Source organism: Somniosus microcephalus, chromosome 24, assembly GCF_052327205.1.
Source record: "Somniosus microcephalus isolate GS21.2 chromosome 24, FLI_Smic_1.0, whole genome shotgun sequence".
NCBI lineage: Eukaryota > Metazoa > Chordata > Chondrichthyes > Squaliformes > Somniosidae > Somniosus > Somniosus microcephalus.
In genome coordinates, this window is record NC_141010.1 from 2,184,506 (window position 1) to 2,198,590 (window position 14,085).

General features: G+C 52.8%; 1 pseudogene; it reads right to left on the minus strand.

Moving 5' to 3' along the window:
• Nucleotides 1-437: 437 nt before the first annotated feature.
• Nucleotides 438-1,859, minus strand: LOC147100952 (uncharacterized; annotated as a pseudogene).
• Nucleotides 1,860-14,085: the final 12,226 nt, after the last annotated feature.

The following is a 14,085-nucleotide window of genomic DNA, read 5'->3' on the forward strand; positions in this document are numbered from 1 at the left end:
TTCCATAGACACCGACTCTCACTGGGGTACAGTTCCACAGACACCGACTCTCACTGGGGTACAGTTCCACAGACACTGACTCTCACTGGGGTACAGTTCCATAGACACTGACTCTCACTGGGGTACAGTTCCACAGACACCGACTCTCAGTGGGGTAGTTCCATAGACACTGACTCTCACTGGGGTACAGTTCCGCAGACACCGACTCTCACTGGGGTACAGACTCGGAAACAATAACAGTGGGACCCTGAGAAATTGACCCGCTCTGGTCTCTTAACACAACCCGGCCAGACTGACGCTTCATTCTTCAAAAGAGCTTCGATGTGAGCTGTAACAATTAAACTGCAGAGTTGGAGTAATCTTTATACAGGAACAGGAGAGGAAACTGAATTAATGAAATCACAGGGCTAACGGTGACACAGGCAAGAAGTTCAGTGTAATGTTAATATTTTAATTTCCTTGATTATTTAAAACAGGAAATACAAGTGAAAGTGTTAAAACAAAGTGATCTTTAACAATGTGCCGACACATCGTACACTGGGAGCTGCACACTCACGAGCTGCACACATTACACTACATCATTTACATTTCAAGGCGGCTCACCACCATCACCATCCTGGGGGTCACCACCACCATATTCAAAAGGGCAATAAATGCCGGCCTTGCCATTGATGCCCAGATTGCATAAACGAATAAGGAAAAATTTGCCCGTGCGACGCCCCCCGACACTGTCACAAGCACAGGGTCCTTGACAGAAAAGTGCAATTAATTGAACATGAAAGATCGCACACATGACTGATAGAGAATCAGAAACCCCAGAGCCCGATAAACAAACATAAAAATATCGCAACCTCACAATACAAAATAGAAAAATGAGAAAGATATTAAACTGAAACTGTATTTGTTCTTGGCTTTGACCCAATGTCCCGAGGAGGGGCTGCTGGTTAATAATTGGCCGCCTTGTACTGTTTGACGTTCTGGGAGAGATTGTCCAGGGCCTCCAGGAGCCCGTCTCCCGTCACCGCGCTGCAGCCCTCAACGCGCCACTCCTGCCCCTTGTGTTTCTCCGCGATCTCCGCCACGCTCCCGGCAGATCCTGCTTGTTCGCCGGAATCACGAAAGAAATCCTTGGCAGCTGGTCGTCTTCCAGAATTTTCTTCAGTTCTAACTTGGCTTCTGTGAAGCGTTCCGAGTCTGCGCTGTCGATCACAAAGAGCAGCCCGTCTGTGTTGCAGAAATAATGTTTCCAGAGCATGCAAATCTTGTTCTGACCTCCCATGTCCCAGACTGTGAAGGACACGTTTCAGATCGGCTCCACCGTCTCCACATTGAATCCGATGGTCGGGATTGTTGTCACCGTTTCATTCAGCTTGAGTTTGTATAAGATGCTGGTTTTACCCACTGCGTCTAGTCCCAGCATCAGCACCCAGGCCTAGAGCCCCGACAAGCTCAGCACTGATTGGTAGAGGCGGCTCAGGAACGCTCCCATCGCACTGATGCTCGGTCCTGTCCTGTCCTGTCCTGTCCTGGGGAGCAGTCTCTGTCAGATTGTGTCTGTGTTCTGCCCAAGCTGTATTATTTATAGAGTGAGAGAAACCCGAAGCTCCTTGTGCAGCAGATTGAGACCGATGGAGGCCCGACCCCGGCCTGTTCCAGCAGCATTGGCAGCACCTGAGAAACATTTCCTGCATCAGCAAAGCTCGGCTGTTACTGCGACGTGGGACGGAAGCTGCTGGAAGGTTGTAATTACACCGACACACCCTGGAGAATAATCCACCAAACACTGAGGCACAGTCCAGGCCCACACACTGCGATTGACAAACCCAAGCTCACAGTGCACGGCACCGGGCCCAGTCCCACAGGGTACCGGGGGAAGGGCCCAGTCCCACGGGGCACCGGGGGAAGGGCCCAGTCCCACGGGGCACCGGGGGAAGGGCCCAGTCCCACGGGGCACCGGGGGAAGGGCCCAGTCCCACGGGGCACCGGGGGAAGGACCCAGTCCCACGGGGCACCGGGGGAAGGGCCTAGTCCCACGGGGCACCGGGGGAAGGGCCCAGTCCCACGGGGCACCGGGGGGAAGGGCCCAGTCCCACGGGGCATCGGGGGGAAGGGCCCAGTCCCACGGGGCATCGGGGGGAAGGGCCCAGTCCCACGGGGCACCGGGGGGAAGGGCCCAGTCCCACGGGGCATCGGGGGGAAGGGCCCAGTCCCACGGGGCATCGGGGGGAAGGGCCCAGTCCCACGGGGCACCGGGGGGAAGGGCCCAGTCCCACGGGGCACCGGGGGAAGGGCCCAGTCCCACGGGGCACCAGGGAAAGGGCCCAGTCCCACAGGGCAGGGCACCGGGGGAAGGGCCCAGTCCCACAGGGCACCGGGGGAAGGGCCCAGTCCCACGGGGCACCGGGGGAAGGGCCCAGTCCCACGGGGCACCGGGGGGAAGGGCCCAGTCCCACGGGGCACCGGGGGAAGGGCCCAGTCCCATGGGGCACCAGGGGAAGGGCCCAGTCCCACAGGGCAGGGCACCGGGGGAAGGGCCCAGTCCCACAGGGCACCGGGGGAAGGGCCCAGTCCCACGGGGCACCGGGGGAAGGGCCCAGTCCCACGGGGCACCAGGGGAAGGGCCCAGTCCCACAGGGCAGGGCACCGGGGGAAGGGCCCAGTCCCACAGGGCACCGGGGGAAGGGCCCAGTCCCACAGGGCACCGGGGTGTTACATTGTTATAGTATCACATCGTTAAATGGAACTACTTTGGTATGGAACTACTTTGGTATGGTGTAGTTATATTGCTATGTGGCACACTGTGCACGGGCAGTGCAGAGTGCAGCGTCGGACATCTTGTATCACTCCGCACCATGCGGCAGCATTGTAACAAAGCAGAAATACAGCTGAGTAAAAGCACTAGCAAAATGAACTAAAAGTGTCTGTAATATATTATATAGTATAAGAACACAAGGAGACACAACATGGTGGAAGCGGAATAAGTGAGTACAAAATTGTGCTATACGAACTACGAATAAGACGAAAAGTGATTTTATGAGCTGATTGTGAGTGCCGGTGTCTGCGGAGATTTGCACTGACTGTGCAAATGCAACCCTTCATGAACTGGGAAGCCGACGATATAGTAGAAGCATTCCACAAGTTCAAACAAAAAGGTGAGCTTACATTCAAAAACTTCCTGAAGGGCACTACCAACGAGGAAAAGGTTAGTTACATTCTGTTGTGGACAGGAGAAAAAGGTCTAGATTTGTATAATAGCTGGAGTTTGATTGAAGAGGAAAAGGAAAACCCTGCAAAAATTTTTGATAAATTCAGCAACCATCTAGAGCCTAAATCCAATCACCGTATACACAGATACAAATTCCAGAGTCTAAGACAGGAACCCGGTGAAACAGCTGACAATTTAATGACAAGGCTGAGAAATGAAGCCAGCAAGTGTAAATTTAAGGAAATGGAGGAAAGGCTTGTGGACCAGCTAATATGGGGGTCAGCGCATGTAGAGGTACAAAAAGCCCTGATAGGAAAAGAAAAGCTCGGAATAACAGAGGCTATAGATACTGCGAGAGCTCATGAAGCAGCAAATGAAAACGCTGATTTCTCAAACGGCTGACATGCAGACGGCTTCTGAGACGGACAACAGAGTGGATGCAGTGAGAGAAAAGTACAACACACAAAGACATGCACATGACAACGGGGGAAACGTGCAGAAATTGTGGAAGATTGCATGATTACACAGACAAGAGGAAATGTCCAGCATATGGAACAAGCTGCAATGCATGTGGCAAACTAAACCACTGGGAAAAGAGGTGTAGAACGAAGAAAGAAGGAACATACATCAAAAACAAAGGTGGACAGCAGAACCAGAGAAAGAAACACGATATCCATGCCATGGATGAGCAGGATGATGATGATGATCACGACAATGCACTAAACATCGAAACCATAAAGATACAGCTTCACGAGATGTCCAGAGCGGAAAATACTCCAAGGATAGAATTGCACACCATCATCCAAATCAAAAAAAAGGTCAAAGGTCGGCCCACAACCACCAACTTAAAGTTGAAGCTGGACACAGGGGCTCAGAGCAACATTCTCCCATTGAGACTGTACCAGCAGACCTTTCCTGAAAACCTGACAGAAGATGGCTACCCGAAAACTGGTTGTTTAAAGGCAAGTAATGTCACGCTGACAGCATACGGGGGGAGTGAGATTAAACAACTCGGAATAACCTTTATCAAAGGGACACATAAAAGAAAGAACATCAACTGCATGCTCTATGTCACCGACACTGAGGGGCCAGCGATCCTGGGATTAAACAGCTGCGAGAAGTTGAGATTGATCTCAGTGCATCACGAGCTGACGGAAACGCCACTGAAGATAGACAGCAACACCCCACTGGAGAACCGCCCACAAATCAAGAGTAAAAAAGACTTGATAGACATGTATCCGGAATGTTTCGATGATACAGTGGGATGTTTCGGAGATTTCCAATACCACATCACCATCGATCCAGAGGTAAAGCCCGTTATCCATGCTCCACGAAAAGTACCCATCGAGCTGAAGACAAAGCTTGAAAGAGAGCTAAAGGAGATGGAAGAAAAGGGAGTGATCGTAAAGGTCAGTGAACCCACAGACTGGGTAAACTCAATTGTGGTACGAGAAAAGCCAAACGGGCGCCTCAGAATATGTTTGGACCCCAAAGATCTAAACCAGGCGATAAAGAGGGACCAATATCCCACCCCAACGCTAGAGGAGATTACGCCATCACTGGCAGGAGCCAAGGTTTTCTCAAAACTAGATGCCAGAAATGGATATTGGAACATGAAGTTGGATGAGGAATCAACAACACTGACAACATTCAACACACCATTTGGGCATTACAAATTCCTGCGGCTACCATTCGGGCTAAAGGTCAGTCAAAATATCTTTCAACAGAAAATAGACGAGACATACAGAGGCTGTGAAGGAGCTATAGGAATAGCTGATGATATTCAGATCTATGGAGCAGATGAAAGAGACCATGACATGCACCTACATGAGGCCATGGAGAGTACCAGGAAGGCAGGCATCAAGTTAAATGCAGATAAGTGTATAGTTAAAGTCAAGGAATGCCAATTCTTCGGTATGATTTATACACCAGAGGGAGTCAAGCCAAATCCAGAGAAGATTGCGGCGATTGCTGAAATGAAACCACCCAAAGACAAGAAAGAGCTGAGGAGTTACCTCGGCTTGGTCCAATACATGAGTTCTTTCATCCCACACATGTCGGAACATACAACAAATCTCAGAGAGCTATTGAAAGAAGACGCCGAATACCAGTGGTCTGAATCACATGAAAGGAATTTCAAACAACTTAAAGAACTGTTGTGCAAAGAAACAAGTCTGTCATATTATGACAGAAGAAAACCAGTCACTCTGCAAGTAGACGCTTCTACCAGAGGACTAGGGGCAGCTCTGGTGCAGGAAGGAAAGCCGATAGCTTTCGCATCAAAGGCCTTGACGTCAGCCGAGACGAGATACGCCAACATAGAAAGAGAACTATTAGCAGTAGTGTACGAATGCGAGAAATTCCATACATACCTATATGGCAGGCGATTTACAATAGAGAGTGACCACCGTCCACTAGAACAGATCTATAAGAAGAATCTGTGCAAAGTGCCTGCAAGACTGCAAAGACTACTTCTAAGGATCCAAAGCTATGACTTCACGCTTAAATATAAGCCAGGAAAGGAAATGGTGCTAGCAGATGCGTTGTCTCGATTGTCACCATATGAGAAACACGAGGTGGAGGGCCTAACAGTAAAAATCCACCACCTAGTGAATGTTACCCCTACAAAGCTCAATCAAATCAGAGATGAGACTAGCAAAGATGAGGAGTTGCAACTACTCACACAACAAGTAATACAGGGGTGGCCAGAGAGAATCCAGCAGGTACAGGTGACAATTCGTCAATACTGGACGATTAAAGACGATATTGCAGTAGAAGACGGTATTCTCCTTGCTGGATCGAGGATCATCGTGCCAAAGACGATGCAGACACAACTTCTCCATCTCATACATGAAGGCCACATGGGAATGGAGAAATGCAAGCTGAGAGCCAGATCAGCTGTATACTGGATAGGCATGTACAAAAATATCAAACAGATGGTCTCTGCATGTGGTATATGCCAGAAATACAGAAATGCACAACAGAAAGAGATGATACCTAGTGAAATACTGTCAAGACCATGGCACACTGTTGGGGCAGATCTCTTCATGTGCAATCAAGAATGGTATCCCATAGTGGCAGATTACCATTCCAAGTTTCCTTTTGTGAGAAGGATGAAAGACTTGAGAGCCACAACTACCACCAGGATTGCAAAGAGCTTGTTTGCTGAACAAGGAATCCCGGAAAAGGTAATCTGTGACAATGGAACCCAGTTCACATCGAGTGAATTCAGAGCTCTGGCAGAAAAGTATGGGTTCAAAATAGTAACCTCATCCCCACGTTTCCCAAGGGGACACGGGTTCATCGAAAGACAGATCCAGACTGTCAAGAGAACTCTCATCAAAAGTAGTGAGATGGGGAAGACCAAGACCTTGCCCTCCTATCACTCAGATCAACACCACTGAAAGCAGACATGAAATCACCTGCGGAATTGCTGAATGGGAGGAAGTTTAAGACTACACTACCAGCAAAAATATATCCTCCCCAGGACCAGGAGGACTTCAGACAAAAGCTGGCAGAAGCACAAATCGTAGGAAGCAAACATTACGATAAACATGCAAAGACGCTACCAGAATTGCTGAATGGACAATCAGTGCATGTGCAAGACCCGGTGTTGAAAACCTGGAATCCAGCCAAGGTCATTGGAAAAGCTGATACTCCAAGATCCTACTTCGTAGAGACTGAACCTGGTAACCAATACAGACGGAACAGACTCCACATCAGACCTTCACCTGAACTGGATAAGCAGCAGACAACATCAGCAACATTGACAACACCAGCTACCACAAGCAGTACAACACCAGAAACAAGCGCTACAAATCAAACAACCACGAGCATGCACACTCCAACTCCAAAGGCGACAGCAACAACAACGAGAGCAGAACACACCAAAACACCGCAGAGAGGAATGGTCACCACCAAATCCACAAGATGGAGGGACAACATCCAACCACCTGAGCGATATCGTGAATAAAAAAAAACTCACGATTCCTTGTAGTTGATAATAGTTTAGATATAATGTTTGTTAATTTAAATTGTTAAATTTCATGTTTTTGTTTTTTGAGAAAGAGGGATGTTACATTGTTATAAGTATCACATCGTTAAATGAAACTACTTTGGTATGGAACTGCTTTGGTATGGTGTAGTTATATTGCTATGTGGCACACTGTGCACAGTGCAGCATTGGACATCTTGTATCACTCCGCACCGTGCGGCAGCACTGTAACAAAGCAGGAATACAGCTAAGTAAAAGCAGTAACTAAAATGAGCTAAAAGTGTTTATTATTTATAGTATAAGAACACAAGGAGACACAACACGGGGGAAGGGCCCAGTCCCACAGGGCAGGACACTGGGGGAAGGGCCCAGTCCCACAGGGCACCGGGGGAAGGGTCCAGTCCCACAGGGCACCAGGGGAAGGGCCCAGTCCCACAGGGCACCGGGGGAAGGGCCCAGTCCCACAGGGCAGAACACCGGGGGGAAGGGCCCAGTCCCACCAGGCAGGACACCGGGGGGGAAGGGCCCAGTCCCACCGGGCAGGACACCGGGGGAAGGTCCCAGTCCCACAGGGCACCAGGGGAAGGGCCCAGTCCCACAGGGCAGGGTACTGGGGGAAGGGCCCAGTCCCACAGGACACCGGGGGAAGGGCCCAGTCCCACAGGACACCGGGGGGAAGGGTCCAGTCCCACAGGGCACCGGGGGAAGGGCCCAGTCCCACAGGGCACCGGGGGATGGGCCCAGTCCCACAGGACACCAGGGGAAGGGCCCAGTCCCACAGGGCACCGGGGGAAGGGCCCAGTCCCACAGGGCAGGACACCGGGGGAAGGGCCCAGTCCCACAGGACACCGGGGGAAGGGCCCAGTCCCAGAGGGCACCGGGGGATGGGCCCAGTCCCACAGGGCACCGGGGGAAGGGCCCAGTCCCACAGGACACCGGGGGAAGGGCCCAGTCCCACAGGACACCGGGGGAAGGGCCCAGTCCCAAAAGGCACCGGGGGGGAAGGGCCCAGTCCCACAGGGCACCGGGGGAAGGGCCCAGTCTCACAGGACACCGGGGGAAGGGCCCAGTCCCACAGGGCACCGGGGGGAAGTGCCCAGTCCCACAGGACACCGGGGGAAGGGCCCAGTCCGTCCCACAGGGCACCGGGGGGAAGTGCCCAGTCCCACAGGGCACCAGGGGGAAGGGCCCAGTCCCACAGGGCATCAGGGGGGAAGGGCCCAGTCCCACAGGGCACCGGGGGGAAGTGCCCAGCCCCACAGGACACCAGGGGAAGGGCCCAGGACACCAGGGGAAGGGCCCAGTCCCACAGGGCACCGGTGGGAAGGGCCCAGTCCCACAGGGCAGGACACCGGGGGAAGGGCCCAGTCCCACAGGACACCAGGGGAAGGGCCCAGGACACCAGGGGAAGTGCCCAGTCCCACAGGGCACCGGTGGGAAGGGCCCAGTCCCACAGGGCAGGACACCGGGGGAAGGGCCCAGTCCCACAGGACAGGGCATCAGGGAAACTGCTCTCTCTCCCTTCGATTCTCTCTCACCCCTTCATTTAAAAAAAAATTATTCATGGGATGTGGGCACCGCTGGCAAGGCCAGCATTTATTGCCCATCCCGAGTTGCCCCTTGAGAAGGTGGTGGTGAGCCGCCTTCTTGAACCGCTGCAGTCCGTGTGGTGAAGGTGCTCCCACAATGCTGTTAGGGAGGGAGTTCAAGGAATTTGACCCAGCGACGATGAAGGAACAGCCGATATACTTCCAAGTCAGGATGGTGTGTGACTTGGAGGTGGTGGTGTTCCCATGCTCCTGCTGCCCTTGTCCTTCTAGGTGGTGGAGTTCACGGGTTTGGGAGGTGCTGCTGAAGAAGCCTTGGCGAGTTGCTGCAGTGCATCTTGTAGATGGTACACACTGCAGCCACGGTACGCCGGTGGTGGAGGGAGTGAATGTTTAAGGTGGTGGATGGGGTGCCAATCAAGTGGGCTGCTTTGTCCTGGATGGTGTCGAGCTCCTTGAATGTTGTTGCAGCTGCACTCATCCAGGCAAGTGGAGAGTATTCCATCACACTCCTGATTTGTGTCTTGTAGATGGTGGAAAGGTTTTGGGGAGTCAGGAGGTGAGACACTCGCCGCAGAATACCCAGCCTCTGACCTGCTCTTGTTGCCACAGTATTTACGTGGCTGGTCCAGTTAAGTTTCTGGTCAATGGTGACCCCCAGGATGGTGATGGTGGTGAGCCGCCGCCTTGAAATGTAAATGATGTAGTGTAATGTGTGCAGCTTGTGAGTGTGCAGCTCCCAGTGTACGATGTGTCAGCACATTGTTAAAGATCACTTTGTGTTAACACTTTCACTTGTATTTCCTGTTTTAAATAATCAAGGAAATTAAAATATTAACATTACACTGAACTTCTTGCCTGTGTCACCGTTAGCCCTGTGATTCCATGAATTCAGTTTCTTCTCCTGTTCCTGTATAAAGATTACTCCAACTCGGCAGTTTAATCGTTACTGCTCACATCGAAGCTCTTTTGATAAATGAAGCATCAGTCTGGCCAGGTTGTGTTAGAGACCGGAGCGGGTCAATTTCTCAGGGTCCCACTGTTAGTGTTTCTGAGTCTGTACCCCAGTGAGAGTCAGTGTCTGTGGAACTGTACCCCAGTGAGTGTCAGTGGAACTGTACCCCAGTGAGAGTCAGTGTCTGCGGAACTGTACCCCAGTGAGAGTCAGTGTCTGCGGAACTGTACCCCAGTGAGTGTCAATGGAACTGTACCCCAGTGAGAGTCAGTGCCTGTGGAACTGTACCCCAGTGAGAGTCAGTGTCTGTGGAACTGTACCCCAGTGAGAGTCAGTGTCTGTGGAACTGTACCCCAGTGAGAGTCAGTGCCTGTGGAACTGTACCCCAGCGAGAGTCAGTGTCTGTGGAACTGTACCCCAGTGAGTCAGTGCCTGTGGAACTGTACCCCAGTGAGAGTCAGTGTCTGTGGAACTGTACCCCAGTGAGAGTCAGTGTCTGTGGAACTGTACCCCAGTGAGAGTCAGTGCCTGTGGAACTGTACCCCAGTGAGAGTCAGTGTCTGTGGAACTGTACCCCAGTGAGAGTCAGTGCCTGTGGAACTGTACCCCAGTGAGCGTCAGTGTCTGTGGAACTGTACCCCAGTGAGAGTCAGTTACTTTATAAATCTAGATCCTGGTCTTGCTCTGAATCCTTACTTGGACACTGTGTGTCTGACAGGCACAATACGTTCGGTCAGTCTCTCACGAGTGACTGAGGTGCCTGCAGCAGGGAACGATGTTAACCCTGGCCTCTCCTGCTGCCCCCGACAAGGTCCTTTGCTGTGCCATGAGCTAATCTGCAGCTCAGTGACAGCCTGCATGCTGACATTCAGGGGAAGTGGCATCTGCCTCAGACTATTTCTGGATTCTATACTGATGACTGGAGCCTGTCTCTACCCATGGAAGTTAGCAGGGTGCATGCAGTGACTAAGTTATTGTTGGAACTTTACCTGCAGTTTCATCCCACGGTGTGTCATTGGTGATGGCTGGAAGTTTACATCCGCTTATTTATTGGTGGCCAGGATTCTGTGCAGCTCCCATTCTCTCATTTCTGCTGTTTGACCATTTTCAGTGTCATATTCTTGCCTATAACTTGTTCCTGAACCTCATCAATTTGTCTCAGTTGGTAGCATTCTCATTTCAGAGTAATAAGTTCGTGGGTTCAAGACCCACTCCAGTACATAATCCAGGCCAACACTCCCAATGCAATACTGAGGGAGTGCTGCACTGTCGGGGGGGCAGTACTGAGGGAGCGCCACACTGTCGGAAGGGCAGTGCTGAGGAAGCGCTACACTGTCGGAGGGGCAGTACTGAGGGAGCGCTGCACTGTCCGGTGGGGGGGGGGGGGCAGTACTGAGGGACGGCACTGAGGGAGCACCGCACTGTCGGCGGGGCAGTACTGAGGGAGCGCCACACTGTCGGAGGGGCAGTACTGAGGGAGCGCCGCACTGTCGGAGGGGCAGTACTGAGGAAGCACTGCACTGTTGGGAGGGGCAGTACTGAGGGAGCGCCGCACTGTCGGAGGGGCAGTACTGAGGGAACGCTGCACTGTCGGAGGGGTAGTACTGAGGGAGCGCCGCACTGTCGGAGGGGCAGTACTGAGGGAGCGCTGCACTGTCGGAGGGGCAGTACTGAGGGAGCGCCGCACTGTCGGAGGGGCAGTACTGAGGAAGCACTGCACTGTTGGGAGGGGCAGTACTGAGGGAGCGCCGCACTGTCGGAGGGGCAGTACTGAGGGAACACTGCACTGTTGGAGGGGCAGTACTGAGGGAGTGCCGCACTGTCAGAGGGGCGGTACTAAGGGAGCACCGCACTGTCGGAGGGGCGGCAGTGAGGGAGCGCCGCACTGTCGGAGGGGCAGTACTGAGGGAACACTGCACTGTCAGAGGGGCAGTCCTGAGGGAGCGCTGCACTGTCAGAGGGGCAGTATTGAGGGAGTGCCGCACTGTCGGAGGGGCAGTACTGAGGGAGTGCTGCACTGTCGGAGGGGGAGTACTGAGGGAGCGCTGCACTGTCGGCGGGGCAGTACTGAGGGAGCACCGCACTGTCTGAGGGGCATTACTGAGGGAGCGCTGCACTGTCGGAGGGTCAGTACTGAGGGAGCACTGCACTGTTGTAGGGGCAGTACTGAGGGAGGGCTGCACGGTCGGAGGAGCAGTACTGAGGGAGCGCTGCACTGTTGGGAGGGGCAGTACTGAGGGAGCGCTGCACTTTCAGGGGGCAGTACTGAGGGAGCGCCACACTGTCGGAGGGGCAGTACTGAGGGAGTGCCGCACTGTCGGAGGGGCAGTACTGAGGGAACACTGCACTGTTGGAGGGGCAGTACTGAGGGAGTGCCGCACTGTCAGAGGGGCGGTACTAAGGGAGCGCCGCACTGTCGGAGGGGCGGCAGTGAGGGAGCGCCGCACTGTCGGAGGGGCAGTACTGAGGGAACACTGCACTGTCGGAGGGGCAGTCCTGAGGGAGCACTGCACTGTTGTAGGGGCAGCACTGAGGGAGGGCTGCACGGTCGGAGGAGCAGGACTGAGGGAGTGCTGCACTGTCAGAGGGGTAGTACTGAGGGAGCACCGCACTGTCTGAGGGGCAGTACTGAGGGAGAGCTGCACTGTCGGAGGGTCAGTATTGAGGGAGTACTGCACTGTCGGAGGGGCAGTACTGAGAGAGTACTGCACTGTCGGAGGGGCAGTACTGAGGGAGGGCTGCACTGTCGGAGGTGCCATCTTTTGGATGAGACGTTAAACCGAGGCCCCGTCTGCCCTCTCAGCCGGATGTAAAAGATCCCATCGTACTATTTATCCCTAATCACTAAACAGATTTATGGTCAATTATCTCATTGCATGCAAAGTTATATAAACATGAGGGAGAAATGAATAGAATGGTATGTTGATGGGGCGCGATGAAGTAGGGTGCGAGGAGCATGAACACTGGCATATACATGTTAGGCTAAATGGCCTGTTGCTGAGGTGTAAATTCTATGTAATTGCTGTTTATGGGATGTTGATGTGTGCAATATGGCTCTTATGCCCACATAACACTGAGGCACTGCCCAACTACAAATCTCCCTTTCTTCAAAGCTGCTGTCGAACTCCAGCTGACAGCACAGACCTGACCCTGTTCCTGCCCGACTCTTTAACTGACCCTGACCCAGTCATCAATTCTAACTTCGTGCTCTGTTTAACAATAATCCGATCTGTGTGGCTGTGCAGCAGGAATCTGACGGTCTGACAGGCAGCAGAAACCGAGCTCAGAGTAACCGGGAGGTGAGTGTCAGATCCGCCCGATCATCGACACTCCGCACTCTCAGCTCAGTCCCCACGGAATCTACAAACAGTTCCATCTCCCCATCACACAGCGCCAAACACCAACAATACATTTCATTACTGACTGTCGTATTGCAACTCCCATTCAGGGGTGATGTCAGGAAACACTTCTTCACACAATGGGTAATGGAAATCTGGAACTCTCCCCCAAAAAGCTGAAAAATTAAAAACCGAGACTGATAGAATAGTACAGCACAGAAGGAGACCATTCGGCCCATCGAGTCTGCGCCGGCTCTTTTGAAGAGCAATCCAGTTAGTCCTACTTCCCCTTTGTTGGGCAAGGGTTATGGAACCAGGGTGGGTAAAGTTAAGATTCAGCTCAGCCATGAGCGAGGGGCTGAATGACCCACTCCTGTTCCTATGTTCCTTGTCCCCTCTTCCTTGCACCCTTCCAGCACGGTGGCATAGTGGTTAGCACTGTTGCCTCACAGCGCCAGAGACCCGGGTTCAAATCCGGCCTCGGGTGACTGTGCAAACTCCACACAGACATTCTCCCCGTGTTTGCGTGGGTTTTCTCCGGGTGCTCCGGTTTCCTCCCACAGTCCAAAGATGTGCGGGTTAGGTTGATTGGCCATGATAAAAATTGGCCCTTAGTGTTAGGGGGGATTAAATACGTGGGGTTACGGGGATAGGGCTTGGGTGGGATGGCTGTCGGTGTAGGGACCGGGTGCTAGGGTTTGGATGATCAGCCATGATCTCATTGAATGGCGGAGCAGGCTCGAATGGCCTACTCCTGCTCCTATCTTCTATGTTTCTGTTTTACCTTCTATCGCCTGGTTGATGGCCATTTTTCCATCTCTCTGCTCTGTAACATGCCAGTGATTTTCTTCATGTGAGGACTGCTGTAGGAATGGGCCGCCTTGTGTTTTGGAGACTGACCTGTGATATTGGTGGTCAGTCTATGACTAACTGCATTATGGCACCATATCAGCTTAGATCTTGCCCCCACAGAACCTCCTGGCACTGCCTGGATCAGAGACAGCAGCTGCTGCCAGGCAGGAGAGGTGACAGCTGCCTGTGTCTAT